This window comes from Canis lupus, chromosome 6 (assembly GCF_003254725.2).
Source record: "Canis lupus dingo isolate Sandy chromosome 6, ASM325472v2, whole genome shotgun sequence".
NCBI lineage: Eukaryota > Metazoa > Chordata > Mammalia > Carnivora > Canidae > Canis > Canis lupus.
In genome coordinates, this window is record NC_064248.1 from 67,212,531 (window position 1) to 67,231,739 (window position 19,209).

General features: G+C 34.7%; 2 long non-coding RNA genes across 8 annotated transcripts in view; one reads left to right on the top strand and one right to left on the bottom strand.

The window, feature by feature from the left end:
- Nucleotides 1-19,209, bottom strand: part of LOC112641006 (uncharacterized) — an 87,284-nt gene that overhangs the window by 11,741 nt on the left and 56,334 nt on the right. For 2 of the 7 annotated variants that reach the window (XR_004816738.2, XR_007411568.1), the window contains 2 exons: nt 6,541-6,608; nt 728-856 (listed from right to left, as the gene is read on the bottom strand). This is a non-coding gene — a long non-coding RNA (uncharacterized LOC112641006). Of the gene's footprint in view, nt 1-727; nt 857-5,774; nt 5,800-6,540; nt 6,609-19,209 lie in introns of all 7 variants that reach the window. The other 5 variants (XR_007411569.1, XR_007411572.1, XR_007411570.1 and 2 more) reach the window with 5 other exon arrangements.
- Nucleotides 13,601-19,209, top strand: part of LOC112641008 (uncharacterized) — an 85,290-nt gene continuing 79,681 nt past the window's right edge. The window contains exon 1 of the long non-coding RNA XR_007411574.1: nt 13,601-13,754. This is a non-coding gene — a long non-coding RNA (uncharacterized LOC112641008). The remainder of the gene's footprint in view (nt 13,755-19,209) is intronic.

A 19,209-nucleotide genomic window follows, 5' to 3' on the forward strand; every position in this document is an offset into this window, starting at 1 on the left:
GACACAACTCCAGAGGTCTTGATTCAGTAGATCTGTGATGGAGTCTGGCATCATCCATGGTGGTGGCATCAGTTCACAGATAACAATTTAAAAATCATTGATTTACAAATAATTAATTGCAGGACAATACAGAATGTATTTCTTAAGTTGGTAGAAATATATAGATGGTTACTACCATTAAGGACTTTAACATCAATTGAATCCTAAAATTTTGATTGAAAGAAATCTGTAATTTAACTACAGATTATACCTGTGAATAAATAGAACATCATATCTACTGATTTCATTAGAAAAGAAATGAAAGGCTGTATCTTTACATCAGAATTGCTTTTGTTTTTTTTCTGAATTTAAAATAGTCTGCTCCGTCTAGAAAAGTATGAAATTTTAATGGCTGGTGTCATAAAAATAGAATTGATAAATACTCAATTGATACTAATTCTGAAAGATCTAGATATAGTAGCTGATGAACAAATTTATTTATGACTATTTTCTAGACCAGATTCTGAAGCAATCAGTAGACCTGTTATACAAACAAAATAAGCACAGAGCTTTCATGTACAAAGTACATGGACATTTTTCTCTATTTTTTAGAACTTTATACTTTTGGGGATTTTTTTTTACACCTACATTTGTTTTTGAATATAAATGTACATTTATTAGAATCTCTTTTAGTAGCTATCATCACTGTAATACTGAAGAACAAATATCCCAAAACATAGTGGCTTACATTTATTATTATATTTATGGGTTGCAAGTGATCTAGAATAGTGCCAACCTGGGCAGGTCTGCTTCAAGAGGCTGATAGGTAGGTAGACTAGAACAAGTCTTCTCCACATGTCTCATTTCAGGACTCTATCTGGGAACAGAGGGAATGTTTTTCTCATGACAATGACAGAAGCATAAGAGGACAAGGCCAACCATATAAACGCATTTTTAGCATTTGTTCACCTCAGTTCTGCTAACATCCCACCGACCAAAATGAATAACCTGACCAAGCTCAAAGTCATGGAGCACAGAAGTTTGTTTCAACTACAACGATGTTATGGCAAGAAGGGAGGACGTATAGTTCTATTCCTAGGGAGTGTAAATTTAGGGGAGGTCATTAGCTCAAGTGACCAAAGGATCACATTCTCGGTAACAATATTATCATTTGGACATAACTTATTTGGGAATTATAAGAGATACCATATTTATTTCAATTGTTTGTTAACACGTGATTTTTATAATTAGTTCTTTAAACATATTATATTTTTTAAAGATTTTATTTATTCATGAGAGACACACAGAGAGAGAGAGAGAGAGGCAGAGACACAGGCAGAGGGAGAAGCAGGCATGTAGGGAGCCCAATGTGGGACTCCATCCTGGGACTGCGGGATCACATCTTGAGCCGAAGGCAGGTATGCTTAACTGCTGTGCCACCCAGGCGTCCCCAAAATATATTTTTTTAAGATTTTATTTATTTATTCATGAGAGACAAGGAGAGAGAGGCAGAGACATGGGCAGAGGGAGAAGCAGGTTCCCTGCAGGGAGCCCGATGTGGGACTTGATCCCAGGACCCCAGGATCACGTCCTGAGCCACAGGTAGATGCTCAACCACTGAACCACCCAGGCACCCCTAAAAATATTAATTTTAACTAAAATCAACTTTGAGCTTCTCACTCCACTCCATCTTTTACCCATGGAATACTTGCCCTGTATAACATTTGTATCATTTATCTTTTGCAATGTAACACGTCATCCCAACGTTAATGACATAAAACATTGATTTTTCTATATGCTTATGATTCTGTGGGTCACAATTTGGGCTCTGCCAAGATTGGATATCTTGCTAGTGTAGGGCCTCCACTGGGATGGCTGAGATGGCTAGGAAGACTGAGTCCCTTTCTCCACATGTCTCATCTCTCAACCTCAGAAAGTCTAGGTAAGACTTGTGTTTCTGGCAACAGTGTTCCAGAAGGACAAGAGTAGAAAATGCAAGACACCATGAGGCCTAGGATCAGAACTCACATAATGACACATCCATTACATTTTATTGATCAGAGCAAGGTACAAGGCCATTCCTGAGATGGAGAATGAACAGTTATGTTCCCTTGTATTAATGTGCTGATATAAACTAGGTGATTTTGATAAATGAAGTCTATAAAATGTCCTTATGTCTCGTACTTTTTCAGGCTTCTTGAGCTAGCATAACATTGTTAAAATACTCCATTCTTCAAATTTTCCCCAGTGGTTTTTTTTCTATACTTTACACCTAGAGCTGAATCTTTGATCAGAGATGTCTAAAAGTTTGTAATCATGTTTACCATCAAAATTCTTTTTATTTTCATCCCATACAAAATACGTAATATATTTAAGAATTACATATTACCAATAAAGCATATGTTAAATGGCAGTAAAGTTTTCTTCCTTTCAAATTAATAAAAATATTTGGAAGCTTTTACATATTTTCATTCCTTCTCAACAGATTATTTTGTTCATCCCTAGGAAGACCGGTGTGTTAGATTATGGCTTTCCTAATAAGCTAATTCTCAAAATGAGTAGGTATATTAATCTGGATAGGCTAACTATGGTCAATAGTGAATCTGAAAGTATCTGATACTTAACACAATAGAATGTTTTTCTGACTTACATAAGGACTTCTAGTGATTGGCAGGTGGTCTGTATAATAATGTCAAGATCAAGCTCCTTTTATATTATTTTTCTGTCCTCTTCTAGCTCATCTTGGTACTCTAGTCATCTGGTGGATGGATTAGAGGGGAAAAAAAGATACATGGGAGGAGATAGTCCAGGCCTGGAAATAGCACATATCACTTGTTTCTGTATTTCACTGGCAGGAACTAATTTGCATGGTCACATCTAAATGCAAAAAAGGCTGATAAATGTGTTGCAGCTACATACTAAGAGGAAAAGGACATGGCCTTTGGTGAAGGCATGACACACTCTGCCATGGTGGGAAATAAATGGCAAATTATCCTCTACTCTTACTAGTAATCAGTGATGTGTAAAGCTATTGCTATGTCCTTGAAGTTTGTCTGTCTGATTGTTCAACTCAATGAGTAGAACTTTTTAGAGACAAGGCAGGATATAAGTCTAGCCACAAAGAATTCCCCTCCATGTATGTTTCCCGGGACTTGTTAAAACAGACCCCAGCTGCTATTCTTTAGACTATAAAGTAAGTTTCTCATTAATTCTGCCCCTTTAGCAGCTGACAGGCAATTTGACTGCTTGGAAAACACACTGGGTTTTTATGACCCACACGTAAGTAATCATAACCAGCCATATGTAAAACCACAAAGCATAAATTGATGGAACTAATACAATTTTAACCAACAATATTACAGGTTATATTTTAGCACTACAAAGTCCCTTTTAACATTTCAGGATTGTCCTATAGAAGTGCACTGGATTTTGCTTTCCTACGAGAAAGATACACAGTTTTACTAAAATTGCTCTTTTTTTCTGTTTAACTTTTATTTTTGCCTTACAAATGTTTTATTTTTAGATTGCTGTGTAGTACACATTGAGAGCTTGTGTAAAAATATAATAATTAATATATAAACATTTTAGAGCTATTTCAGAGAGGAGTAATTGATATATAAATTCAATTTCCTGATTTCTTTTTTTTTTAATTTCCTGATTTCTGTCCAAGTATTATCTTTTTTTCACCTATTGTTTTTAGAACAAGTAACTCAGATATTTCACAGATTTTCATCTTGGTTTAAAACAAGTAGTTTTGAGAACAAGGACTCATTGATAATAGGGCCATAGGACATTATGCTATGAAAAAATACATATATATATGGGGTTGAATTGTGTGTCCCCAAATTCATATTTTGAAGCCCTAACCCCCAATATCTCAAAATGTGATTGATTTCAGAGATAAGGCCTTCAAAGAAGTGATTGAATTAAAATGAAGCTATTAGTGTGGACTCTAATTCAGTCTTGTGAGAAGAGGAAACTTGAACACACTGAGACAGACACGAGTGATGAAGACGCAGAGATGACGATGTGAGGACACAGCAAGCTGCCATCTACAGACAAATAGGAGAGATTTCATAAGAAACTAAATTTGCTGATACCTTCATCTTGGCCTTACAGCCTCTAGATCTGTGAGCAAGTAAATTTCTGCTGTGTAAACCACCTAATCTTCAGTATTTTGTTATGGCAGTTCTAGCAAACCAATAGTAAAAATATATGCTAATATTATATACGTATATGAAGAGCGAGCGACAGATTCTATAAGAAAAAAAGTGTTAAATATAATAAATATTTAGTAGCTAAAGGCCAATTCAATTTTGTAAAACCTTTTGGATATTAAATATTTGCAAGATGTTAAAGTTAGTTATTTAATAGCTGAAGTTAGTAATAAGTTTAGTTGCATCGCAGAAAAGAAATGGTGAAATTTAACAAGATGTCTAATGTTACCACAGATGTATGGAATTGTTGGTAATTTTTAGAGCAAATTGTTACTGATCTAACAATGTCTGACCTAACAGAAAATGAAAGAAAAATATAAAATACAAATTTTATAAGGATTTTATCTCTAATCCAATTTTAAGACTTGAACGCTGTTTAGAATGAACTCCTTCACATACACAGAAGAAAGTAGTTCTATAAAAACAAACACATTGGTGGAAAAGGATAAACCACTTATATATCCATTCCTAATCCCATCTACAGAGACCTGTGACTCTTTCAGTTAATAAATTTTATAGCAACTCTGCTCAAATGTTACCTACTCTGCTCAAATGTTACCTATCAAAAGAGACTGCCTGAAAGAAAAAAAAAAAAAAAGAGACTGCCTGCCCATCCCATCATATTTTGATCCTTATTCATTCTCAGCTTTCTTATTGTATTTATTTATTTCTATGTGATTTACTTGACAGCATATTATATGCTTGTTTATTTGTTTCATATTAGGGAAAGAAAGGAAAACAAGGATTTTGTGATTGCCTTACCCCTACATCCTTAACCTCTAAAAAAGTTTCTAGTGCAATGAAAATGCTCAATAATTATTTACTGAATTGATAGATTAATTAGTATTTACTCGTTGTTGTTTATGCTTATTTAAGTCAGTATACTGGTAATAGTCACAGAGTTTCCTAACTAAATCCCACCTAAAGCATGAAGATCACAATCTAATTGGTAAGATTAGAGGATGAATGGACTAGGATAATTCAATTTTTAAGAAGTGTCCTAGGGGGATCCCTGAGTGGCTCTGCGGTTTGGCACCTGCCTTCGGCCCAGGGAGTGACCCTGGAGTCCCAGGATCCAGTCTCACATTGAGTCCCACATGGGGCTCCCTGCATGGAGCCTGCTTCTCCCTCTGCCTGTGCCTCTCTCTCTCTCTCTCTCTCTCTCTCTCTCTCTCTGTGTGGGTGTCTCTCATGAATAAATAAATAAAATGTTAAAAAAAAAGAAGTGTCCTAGGTATCCACAGTCATATGGAAAATGGCAATTCCTTAATTATTGAAATATAATTACGATATAATCCAGCATATACCCAAAATAAATGAAAGAAGGGGCCCCAACAGAAATTTGTACAACACGCTCAGGGTAGCATTATTCACAAGAGTCAAAAGGTGGAAGATACCCACGTGTCTGTCAACAGATAAAGGATAAACACAATGGTATGGACATTCAATGGAACACTATTCAGCCTTTTAAATGGAAGGAGGTTCTGACACTTGCTATAAGCTGGGTGAAACCTGAAGGCATTATTTTAACTGAAGCAAGCTGGTTACAAAGGACTGATATTATACAATTCCACTTACATGAGTCATTTGTAGTAGTCAAACTCTAGTCAAACACAAAGTAGAATGGTGGTGCCAGGGTTTGAGAGGAGAGACAAATGAGGAGTTGTTATTGAACGGGTATAGAGTTTCAGTGTTGCAAGATGAAAAAGTTCTGGAGATTGGTTGCGCAACTGTAAGAATCTACTTAACACTACTGAATTATACAGTAAATGAGCAAGATGGTAAATATATGTATTTTACCACAATTTAAAAAAGTGTGCTATCCAAAAATGAATCTATGTGGTTCTTAAAAGAGCAAGATAGTTCTGCTCTGCCATTTGCTCTTAAAGAGTGGGACCAAAGATCTTATAAACATAATACATTCATTCCATTAAAATGTCCATATTAAGATCCAGGAATACCATAAGTTTTCATACCTTCTACTGGATTATGATTCCAATACACAAGGAAGAATGAAGTTGAATGACTCATAAACAAATACATTTTGCATCTCCTAAAAATAATTGTGTTTACTAAAATATTGAAGACTATTACATTTGAGCTTTTAAAAATTAAATGGATGAGTAAAGTAAGGCCCCGACTCTAAAGTCAGTTGAGATGAACCATAAAAACTAGGTCTCCAGACTCACAAATTCTTTCCATTAGAGATTACCTTTTTTAACAATATAAGAAAATAAGAATTAGAAGTTCAGATACATAATTTAACATGCATTTGAAATTTACAGTGTTATTAATACTTTTCATAATCATAAATGTTTTTGTTATTTTCAAACAGACTACTAACCAGCATATTAAGATGAACTCCAAACTGCTTCTAGATGTATTTATGGTGCTATCATTGGGTTATTGAAGCTGAAAAATTTTTTTTGAATAATTATTTATTTGAAATGAAAATAATTTTAACAATAATAACAATAAAATAGATCTAATATACAATCATTGTCATTGTTAGATTCTAATTAATAAATAGTATTTCAACAGATAGTTTTCCACTTGCCATTATACATGGTTTTCCTCTTAGGTCAATAAAAACATTTGAATATTACCATCTCACAAAAAAGTATAGTAACAGATTACATATTTTGCTACTTTTAAAAATTTTATGTCTCTCATTTTTTTTAAATTTTATTTATTTATTTGACAGAAAGAGAGAGAGAAAGAGAGAGCACACACACAAGTGACTGAGCCACCTGGGTGCCCTCATATTTTGCTACTCAAATCTGATTTTGAATAGATATTTTTTATTTTAAAATCTCCAGGAGGGAAGCCTGGGTGGCTCAGTGATTGAGTGCCTGCCTTCAGCTCAGGGCCTGATCCTGGAGTCCCAGGATTGAGTCCTGCATCAGGCTCCCTGTGTGGAGCCTGCTTCTCCCTCTGCCTATGTCTCTGCCTCTCTCTTTCTCTCCGGGCTTCTCATGAATAAATAAATAAAATCTTAAAAAAAAAAATCTTCAGAAAGAGGGGCACCTGGCTGTTCATTTGGTAGAGCACATGACTCATGATCTCAGGGTTGTGACTTCGAGCCCTACAATGGGTGCAGAGGTTACTAAAAAATAAAATAATAATAATAAAAAAAATCTCCAGGAGGAATAAAGCTAATTAGAGGTTTTCCTAGAAAACAAGTGTAGGTATAAATATATGCCATCATTGTAAATATATAATGATGTTGCATAAGGAAGAGATCAAGCCACAGGCTCAGTATTTGAGGCCAAAGTCTTCCTATTCGATTACAAAATTCTCTGACCTAAGATCTGTGCCTATGATAAGACCTTTGCCTTAGAGTGAGAGAGAATCCAGCTTCAATTCAGAACTCTCCTAGGCTTTCTCTCTAGTCTTGGAAAAGTCACATGGGAACATTCTGAAGGACGACCCCATGACCACGTGCAAGTCATCCAGGAGAAGCCCTTCAGTTCAAATAGGTTTCTGTTATTAAGATCAAATGTTGCCAAGATTACCTAATGCAAAATTGTTAGGACCCTTTGAAGACCACGAGATCAAGTGCTAAGTAAAATCCACTCTGAACATGTTTTGAAGACACCAAGCACATTTGGCAAGTGGAAATGTCTTTCTTCTCTTCAAATCGTCAGTACAAGTAGTATCTTCTTAATCAAGCCCTATGTTTCATGATGATGACAAAAGTTATAAGTGAGTCAAGTAAACTGTAACATCAGGAGAGAAAAACAACCAGACTGGGGACCAAGAATTTCAAAAATCTATGCCAGTTATCCAGTCTGGGGATATTAAGTCTTGCTCCTTCTCATGTTTGCTGTTTGCTCCATATCATTGATGGATAAACACCATCATCATCATCAACAATAGGAAAAAAAAAAAACTTAAAACAGGAGAGAAAGGAAGAGTAGCTAAAGGCAGCTCTTAAAATAGAATGGTTCACTCAAAAGAATTTACTCAAATGTAAGCACCTGAAATAACAAGTGGCAAAGCTCCTAAATAATAGATAACAGTAAACCCTAGCCCTGGTGTGCAAGCAACACAGACTACAAAGCAAGGAGAAGTCTTACCAGGAGTATCCTGTATTATCTAGAACTTATGATTTACACATATTGATTTCAGTAGAGAGGGCGATCGTCATATAGTATACAGGTAGATACACAGAGAGCACACGTACACACCATAGTGTACATAGAGGTTACATGTTTCCAACATAACTAACAGTAAGGGTTACTCTGCACAGTCATTCATTACATAGACCCCTAGATATGCGCCATATAACAAATAGTCCCTGTTTGTTTTTTATGCTAAATACAGGCAATGCACTCTGAACTTTGCTCTTCTCTTTAATTTTTTTTTTTTTTTTAATGTTGATGGAGAGCTACTAGTTGAATTCATGGTCCATTAAGGGATTGCCACAGTTGTTTGAAAAAAATAGTGTATACGCATTAATGTGAGCCAAATATGGATTCCCCTAAGTCACCTTCTTAAATCATTTTCAACTTATATGAAATTATGAGACATAAATTGCTTAATATTAAAATGTTATGCAAAAAACCTTCATTATGCTATTATTTTCAGTTCCAAAGTCTCCCTAATGAAGATTCCATCCCCTCGATTCACCCTTACCTATATCCACAATCAAAAGTACCCTTTGTCTCATTAAAATTCAAGAGTAGTATAATGGGCTTTTCTCTTTCACTAGGCACTTAAAGATCTAGCTTTTAATAAATCAACAGGTGTATTTGCCTTCTTCATTAGATCATAAGCTCTTTAGGACTTAATACACATTGTGTAACTCAACTTTGTATTCCTCGTGGTACTAACGTGATGATTTCCATGTAAGCACTTAACACATGTTTAGTCGATTCAATTTAGGAGGCAAAGAAAGAGCAAATAGTGAATGGCCATATGGAGATTTCAGAAAGTTATGATAAGTAAGAGTGAATTTTAAAAGGTCAGAATTAGGATTTCATTTTCCCCCATTTTAAGTACCTATAAATGTTCTATCTGAAGACTTTTTAAAGCCTCTTTGTATGTGAACATACTTTTAGGTGCTTCCTCATGATTCACATTGCACTACTCTACTTCTACATGGTTCACATACGAGCTCACACAATTTAGAGTTGCTTTTTTCCCCCCACCTCAGTAACCTGATCGTCCTCTCACTGCTGCCCTGCTATATTAATGACACCTCCATTCAATATGGAAAGCCGTTACCTTCCTTTGCTACCTGACTCTCATAGATATCTGACATCAGTCTTTTTGGTTTCAAATAACTCATTATGCAGGTATTAACTGATTATGTAGAGCCATATATAGATCTGTAACTGCTAAAATGTCCACATATTATCAGTTTCTTATTCCCAAAACAATTTCATTCTTTTAAATTACACATTTTGACAACAACTGGGATAAGAAAGGATGGTTTAAATAATCAAATAGGTTCTGAATTTACTTTATCTGTTTGTTTTACAGATCTATATTTCCAGGTGGAATATGTGAATATTCTGGTTAAATTGACTTATATAGTTAATTCATTTTGGGAGCCAAGCTATGTCAGACCCTTAGGCTCTTACTGACATAGGATGTGCACAGGATGAGCATAACTGACATCCAGTACTCAGTGATCGATGTTGGGTCATGAGAGAATTATGCCAAAGATCAAAAATAATTTAAAAGGAAAAGATACAGTAGGGGTTAAACCAAAATCGAAACAAAGCAAAACAGAAGATGGGCCCTTAACTTTGACCCAAGAGGACAGAAACAACTATTTAGGGAACAGTTGGAGTTCTATTCAAAGCATTGAAGGAATGATGTGGCATCATTCAAAATTAATCAAGAAAAAAAAATCCCTCCATCTATTTCAAGTAGAAAGGGGTTTAATATAGAAAATAATGTACTTAGGGCACCTGGGTAGCTCAGTGGTTGAGCATCTGTCTTTGGCTCAGGTTGTGATCCCCAGGTTCTGGGATCGAGTCCCATATCGGGTTCCCTGCAGGAAGCCTGCTTTTCCCTCTGCCTATGTCTCTGCTCCTCTCTCTGTGTCTCTCATAAATAAATAAATAAAATCTTGGGGAAAAAAGAAAAGAAGGTACTTCAACACATTAGGAAACATGGAGAACTAAAAATCTTCATGGGCCCTGAATCAAGGTCCAGCTATGGTCCAGGGAGTTGTTACCTTTATAAAGGTTAGGAACCTACAGAAAATTGCAGCTGACACCACAGCAGCTCAATCATGCATGACCTTCTGAGTACAGAAATTCAGTTAGAAAAAAAAAAAAAGAAAGAAAGAAATTTAGTTAGAAACTGAATAAAACTCACATCTATCCAAATATCTGCCGTATCTTTCAGAAGAAAAAAAATATGATTTCTACCCCTCCCTCTGTCTTTTAAGTAACTCATTGCATTTCATGTTTAGCAGAACCCGAAATATATCAGGAATTCTACAGGAAATTGGAGCTGGAGGGCAGTCGAGCAAACAAAGGCCAACGATGGTGTACACAGGAAGCCTGTTGGTGAGAACTCACAAAGACAGAGTGGTAGCAGATATGTGGGGGCCCCTGTTGCCATGGAATTCTAGGGGTAGCACACAGAAATCGAGCAGGGACAAAGGTGAGATTTTCAGGAAGAGGCTCTAAGCTTCAGCTGTGGGGGGGTTTATTAGAGAATCTAATTAGGAAAGTTACAGCAAGATGAGAGACAAGGATGCAATGGCAACGTGATGTGTGAGATCCTTGGCTGTAGTCTTCTCCTTTTAGCTCAACATACATGGGATTGAAAGCACTAACCCCTCACCTGGTATGATCAGGAGGCTGTGTGCAGGTCTTGTGACTGCAGGTACAAAATGTGTTGAGCAAATTGCATCTCTCATTGTCTTATCATGACCCAGTGAGTACTAGCTCCCTTCTTGGTGTAACTAAGGGAGCTGGAGTCCAAGTATTGCAACTGACCAGGATAGAGTGCTTTAATTATTGGGAGAGTAGCTGGCTTCCATGAAATCAGGTCTTTTCATGTCTTGGACAAGTTACTCTTTATTTTGTTCTTTTCCTTCCAACCTATATTTCTTTTATCTGTGAAGACTTGTGTTTCAGGAGCAGGTTGAAATTTTCCTTGCTTAAGATAGCATTATCATGCAAATAGTATGACTTAAGGCAAGTCTTCAAATCTTCCATTCCTTATCTATTCTAGAACTGTTCATTCATATCTTATGACATGTAACTGTACCTCCTGCTAGGAGGGCCAGAGTATATTTTCTTACTTTTTTTGCTATTGGACTTGGCCATATAACTTGCTTTGACCTGCAGAATGTTGGCAGATATTATGTAAGAGGAAAGCTTAAATATAAATTACTATCTGTAGACTGATGTGAGAAAATCATATTCCAGGGGAATATCTTGCTACCCTTTTAGCCTTGTTTCAGAAAACTCAAGAGAAGACCTAAACCCTTCCTGAACTATGGATCCAGCCTTGTTCGGTTGAGTTTAGCCCTGATCAGCCTAACCTCAGTAGACTTAAATACCAGGGAACATGTGAGTGTGACCTTTGTTTTTGTTAGCCATTAAAATTCTTGGGTTTGTTGTTCTTGTTTTATTATTACATAGCAAAAACTAATACAGTTTTGTTGGTTGCACTGACTGCTTTAGTCTTCATTTATCTTCACCTTTATTTTTCCTCTGCATCTGGTAAAAGGCCTCCTTCCAGGGTATTTTGAGTATCTGGCTAAGTACTTCTTGTATAGTAGTAACCTTACTTGCTGAGATAATCAGGATGAATTATTTCAACCAGTCATTTTTTTTTCCTACTAGTCTAGTGTCATGAGAAATCCAAAAAGTGTCAGTCTCTTTCTACTGCATGGGAGCATTGTTGTGTCTTCTGGTGGAATCATTCTTCTCTTGGTGATGATGGTCTTTGTGGCAGAGAAAATTAGGGCCAACAGATATTAACACCCTTCCTTGAAGTTGACTTAGGGCTTTGCAGTTGAGTTCTGGCTATGGAAATGTGATCGGAGACATATCACAAATGGTCTGTGGCACTTTAGTGATGACATGTTTTCTTTATTGTTCTTGTCCTGCTGTCAGCCAAATGTTGGAAGCCATGTATTATGAAAGAAGTGCTACAAAAAGGTTAGAGCCAGTCCTTCCACATAATAATATAGAAGACAGACTCTACCAAACTTTACACAAACAAGAAATAAACCTTTGTGGAATTAAGCCAGTGGTATTTTGGAGATGTTTGCTATATGACAAAATAATAAGCATAATTGCTATAAAATCTAACCTAGCAAAGTCCAAAGTTTTGAGGACAGTGAGCAAAAAGAAATATTTAATGAGTTATACACTACAGCTATACTGACTTCCATTCTTTGACACCCAGAAAATTATACTCTAACTGTTAAAGAAAGATTACCATATGTTAGTTTCTCATTTAGACATATTTGGAATGGCACCTGAACTTCCAATGTTTTTCTCCTAATTAGGACAGTAACTGAGTCTTCAATAAGCTTATTTCAATAATCTTTAGGGCCAGCTACATCTGGGTAGTGGAGTAAATCTTAAGACCCATATATTGTTTGAGATGAAATGCTTGCTTCATTTATTTTGCTCTAAAATCAGTTCCTTGAACAGAAGCAGAATTTTTCATGTAAAACTATAATGATGAACTATTTCTATAGATGTTAGAGCTAACAAAAGCTTTACAGGAAGAAAAGGCAAATACACATCCAGAATAATTTTCCTTTATAGTGAGGCATAGAAATCCTCTCTATGATTAAAGGAGTCAAATTCAATTAACTTGCCTACCATATGGCTGTCTAGTTCCAATGTTTAGAGAGAAAGTAGCAGCTAATCCAGTGCAAGTGATGATTAGCCCAATGTTATTACTTATTGGCTCTCTGAAGAGATTAATAGTTAATAAAATAATCATAAAAGTTTATTCCACCTTGATTATCCAGTATTTATTTTGGGAGATCAAGATTATTGGGTTTATGTGCTTGGTGGATATCTTATTAACTGAATGTGGGAGAAATGGGTTAGCTATTTCTAACCAATCTGTTTCTTGCTAGGCACACAGCTGCATTACCGTGGCAAGTCACATTTTCTAAAGATGATTGCAACAATATCTCCCATTGCCCATACTCTCATTATCTGTGATCTCGCCACTCTCCTATTGAAAAAGTGGTACATATTTCTCTAATATTGCCAATAAAATATGGCAGAGGCAACACTGTGCCAATTCCAGGGTAATTCTATATTGAACAGGAGGTTTGCTTTTTCCTGTTCCTTGGAATACTTGCTCTTAGATGTTTCCTCTAGGAATTTAGCTATAATCTTACAAGAATCTTATGTCACATGAAAAGTCTACTTGTGGATATTCTAATCAACAGCCACAGCTGAGCTACCAGTAAACAGCCAGTATCAACTGCCAATTATGTGAGGAGGCTATGTTGAATTCAAAGCCCATTGGCTAGCCAACATCAAATTACAACCACAAATGACTCTACATAAAAACCAACCAGCTGAATCTGGTTAACTTTCAGAACCATGAAAGGTAAGAATGAATCCTCCCTTGAAGGCATTACAATTTGGGCTGGTTTGTTTAAGATTTGGGGTGGTTTGTTAAGCAGTCATAGATAACCACAACAACTACCTTCTCAACCACCTACATTGTGCAGTATGAGTCTGGCCATAGGACTGTGTTCTGGCCAATGAAATATTCATTGGAGATGTTAAATACTATTTTCAGACTTGGCCCACTAAAAATTTCCATGTAATCCAATACTCTCTCTCTTTCTGAAAGTTGATACACAAGATTAATCTGGAAACCACATGGAGAACAAATGCGAGTCTAAGTTACCCTGGGGCTTTGAGAAACTATGTAAAGCAGAGCCCCTACCACCAGCACAAATAAATCTGGGACTAGCTTCACAAAGCAATTTTTGGGAGATTAAACAGTTAATATTTGAGGGTGTATATTATAGCAGATAGAGTTATACTAACGTATATTAACTTGTATTATGTGATAGTCTGGCATCTCCACTAACTTCCATGTCCACAACGTGGAAATAATAAGCCCTGACCCTCATGCATCACTGGCTTCCTATAAATAACCAATTGGGTACAGGTTCTTAAGATGCTTTTAAAGATAAAAAGTAGAAAAAAAATTAAAAAATGAATAAAATAGCAATCGTATTGATAATTATGGTTCTTGCTCTTGAAACGAAGTCTTTTAGAAGGGCCACAAACATGGACTTTGGAATCAAATGTATTTGATCCATCAATCCTTACTGTGTGCCTTGGGAAGTTATTTGGGGTTTTTGTCGAAATATAGTAATATTATAATGTATCATTTGTTGTAATTAGAACCCATTAGCCACTCAATGTATAAGCATTTCTTTCTTCAAAATAAATATGTCGATTACTGAAAAGAAATGTTATTAGCACCCATGGTCTTAATGGCAGAAATCCTAGTTAACTATGAGGTTCAGAACTTAAAACTATTCTGAGAAATCCTCACTTGACTTCAGTACCCCCCCCCTTTTTGTGGCTTAATTTCTTCTTTTTCATTGGGAACTACTAGAAAATAAATGAATATGAATTTTGTTTTTGATTGAACACTTCTGTAAACAGGGATAAAAAAAGAAAACAATCCAATATTTCACTCTTATCTTAGCAAAAACAGTATGATATTATTCTTCATCAATCTAATAAGTAATTAAATAATGCTGTATAAACAGAAAATATTGGTAAATGAGGGAAAGCCATTGTCATGAGGGTTGCAAGTCTGGAGAGATTAGCATCCCTCTGTCAAACACAATCCCTAAGGAAGAAAAGGAGAGAGTCCTAATTTGGGAAATCAGTCTAGAAAACAAACTGGAAAAAGGGTTATGTAGAATAAAGACATTTACTTCAGAAGAGGTATGCATTTAAAGGAGTTGGTTTTGAAATGAAAAAAGAAATACAATGTTTGGGATTTCAAGGAGACTGAATCATGAGTTATTGACTCATTAAAATGACTGTAGGTTCCCATCAATGCTGTTTTAATCTACAATATGACAAATTTTCAAGCTTATAAATATTTAACAATAATTTAAGTGATCATTATAAAAACTATGGCCAATTAAAAAAGTGCTATAGACTGTATAATACAGAATGCAGCAACTTTTTTTTTCTTTAGTTTGAAGTAATGGTATATTGCCAATAGTTTGTGACTCTACCTGAATAAAACATTTTAGCATTTTGTGTCATTTCACATATAATTAGGGAAAGGAACACTTGTTCTTGATGTGTGGAGCAGTGTAGAATCCATTTTATATGTGTGGTCTCCCTAAAATATTTTTAATTGGAAAGATACTTTACAAATTTAATATCTCTTCATCTCTGTTTCATAATTAACTTGAAAATGGGAGTCCATATGGCAGATGAGCAACATTTAATAAAAATAGCTGACTTGCTTGCCAGAAATGGTGATGTTATAGTGAAAAGATTTGCACATTACATAATTCATGATTTTTATGGGAGACATAGGGTTAGTCATAAGAACAGTTTTGAGTTTAGAACCTAACCAAGATACACCACCGTTTCAGTAATGAATAATGCAGATAACACCTACCTTCCCTGAACTACAGAGCAGAGAAAGCAGCTATCTACAACATCTCATTAGGAAAAATAAATAAATAAATGTGAAGAACATCTAGCTTGATGGAACCTGATGGAAATCTGAAAAGATTTTTTGTTGTTGTTGTTCTTGATTAATCTGTAAAAACAAGTTTGCACATTTTCTAGTTCTTAGAGTCTTTGGCAAACTAAAAGCTAATTAAGCAAAATGATTTTTTTTTCCTTTTCTTCAGATTATCTGATGCAGTATTTTATCATGAAGTTTTATTAGTGCAAATGATACAGGCCATCAACATGAAGCTTTTAAAAATAAATAAATAAAAAGCCTGGAAAGACACAATGAGCCCCACTCATTATGGTGCCTTCCTAGCACCCGACTGGGGTTTGCGTTGTGTCAGCATTTCCATGATTCCTGCTTCTGTTGATTACATGAATGGAATTCAAAGATTCATTTCAGATTCCAACTCAGACTTCAACAAACAAAGTGAACTTTTTTGGTCAACTTCTTGGGAAATTCAGAATATGGAGCATTCTCTTGTTACTATAAATTTGAGAAAGCATAATTCTTCCGCCCGAAAAAGCAAGGGCTTCCCTCCAAAAAGACAAAATTATTTTTTTCTCTATAGCCTTATTTATTGGATAAAATTTGTTAGTGTTTAAAAGTAATTCTATGTTTATTTATAAAGAAAAAATTAAATGGCACATCGAGTCATTGTCCAAAAATGTCTGTTGACAATTGTTGAGATGCGGTTTAATAATCCAGACATCACAGACAGATATCAAAAACTGTCTCCCTCCCTCCATACTTTTCCAAAAAGGTAAAACTGTTGATCAACATCTTTGCAGAACTTTTGATATACATAAAAAGGAATCACACTAGATGCACTATTTCACATCTTGCTTTTTTAAGTGCCTATTATTTTCATCCTTCTGTACCAGTATATATATAACTATGTGGCTCTTTTTAATGACAACATAATATTCTGTTGGTGGTGGAAATGTCAAAATTCATTAATAAGTACTATCCAGATGGATGATTTATGTGGATAGTGTTTCTTTTGTTGTTATGAGCAGTGATTTGCTGACCATACTTCAAAATCACACTACCTTCTGATTAGGATGTGAACTTGTCAGTTGGTTACACGTACTGTGTCAAAGGACCTTATTTTCCTTGTTAACCTTTCTCTTATCATCCCCCAAAATATCTCTGTTTCACAGGTGAACTTCAACAAACACTATATATTGGTAGGAAATACATTCATATAATTTATGTGAATCCTAGTTGAGTAAATTTCCAGCAGAGAAATCTAACTCAGTTGGTACATGCATCTTTAATTTTGATAGATATTGCCAAATTTTCCTCCAAATAGCTGGCACCAATAGTAGTTGAAACTGTATATTTCTCAATTCCTTCACAAGCTCTAAATATTATCAAACATTTGCATGTTTCTGCATGTCTTTGGTAAAAAATAAACAATAAAAAGAATATCTAATTTATATTTGCATTCATTAAATTTCAATGAGTTGAAAATACTTTCTAATGCTTACTGAACATTTGTCATTTTTTTTTTAATTCAACAAATCTGTTTCTCTGATAGGCTACTTTTCTTGAACGCATTGTAAACTTAATAAATTCTTTGTCAACATTTTTTTGGTGAGTTGTGTGTGTGTGTGTGTTTTTTTTTCTATGCTCTTCATTCCAATATTTATGTTTTTTCTTCTACACAGAGTATGTTATATAAATTGAATTTTTTCTCCTACTCATTTCATTTTTATGAAACATATACTTATTGACTGCTTTTATGTGGCAGATACTCTTCTGGATGCCTAGGATACATTACTGAATAAAATAAAAATGTTTACTGTTGTAGGTAAATATTTATTACATCAACAAATATGTGTCTTGATATTAGGAATAACATAGGAAACCCAGTTTAACCTTTCCCTAAAGTTGGGTTGTCTATATTTCAAAAAATATCAACTGAATTATTCTCATTAATTAGAAATATCTTTTTATTATAAATTAAATGTATTCTGACTATTTATAGCTCCCTATTTTGTCATAATTTCACGGTCAGCAATATGAAATCTAGAAGATTCATAAAACATTTTAATATATGGAGGTGCTACTCTTTCCTAATTATGAATCTTATTTTTCAAGATTTTCTTGCTTACATCTGTATTTTTTGTCTAAATAAGCCTCAATACTTTTTTCATTTCCCCCAAATATGCAAAAAGTTAATTTGTTATTTTTATTACGATAACAGTAGATGGATAAATTAATTTCAAGGGAATTATCTCCTGTTTCCAACTATGACTTTCTAACAAAAAACATATTATGACTTTCTGATTATTCAAAAGTTGTATATTTTTCTCATTAGTGTTTTAAAATTTTGCTCAAATATGTATTAGACATATCTAAGCAAGGCTAATTCTTAATTACATTTATTAAATTAAATTTTAACTTTTTATTTTATTATGAGTAGTGTTTTTCTTCCCCTACATTTTCTTCCTGGTTATTATATATATATGTAGAAAAATATTTACTTTTGTATTCTACATCACGTAAAGATATATTCATTTCTAGAACTACTGTAACAAGTTACCAAAAACCAGTGGTTTAAAACAACAAAAATTTATTTTCTCTCAATTTGGGAGGCTAGAAGTTCAAAGCTGTGATGTCAATAACGTTGCCTCCATCTGAAAGCTCCGAGGGAGAGTCTGCTCCTGGTCTCTCCAGATTCTTCTGGTGGTTAACAATCCTTAGCATTCCTTGGCTTGTGGGGTACATCACTCTCATCTGTCTTATCACATGGCCTTCTCTCTGTCTCTTCACAAGACTATCTTACTTGAAGAGCAGTTATAAGACTAAAGGCCCACCCTAATCCAGTATGATACCACTTAAGTAACTACATCTGAAAAGATGTTATTTCTAAATAAGGTTACATTAGGAGGTTCCAGATGGTCATGAATTTTGGAAGAGCACCATTTACCAACACATCATACCTTGTACTAAAGTTTTTTGTTGTTGTTTCATTTTGTTCTTTATTTATTATTATTATTTTTTATTTTTCTCTGTGCCTCTTTTCAGTGAAAGCCGCTACCCTAGAAACCACAGGTTTGCTTTATAGAACTCTAGATAAGATTTTCCTCTTCTAGAGTATCATATAAATTTTTCCTATTTTATGTCTGGCTTCTTTAACATTTTCTGCAACTCATCCATGTTGCTGGGTATATCAACGATCTGTCCTTACTAATGCTGAGAAGTGTCCCATTTTACTGATAGGCCACAGTTTATTTCTTCATTCACGAACTAAGCAGAATTTATGTTGTTTTTAATTTTTGTATATTATCAATAAAATTGCTAGAAATATTCATGCATAGATCTC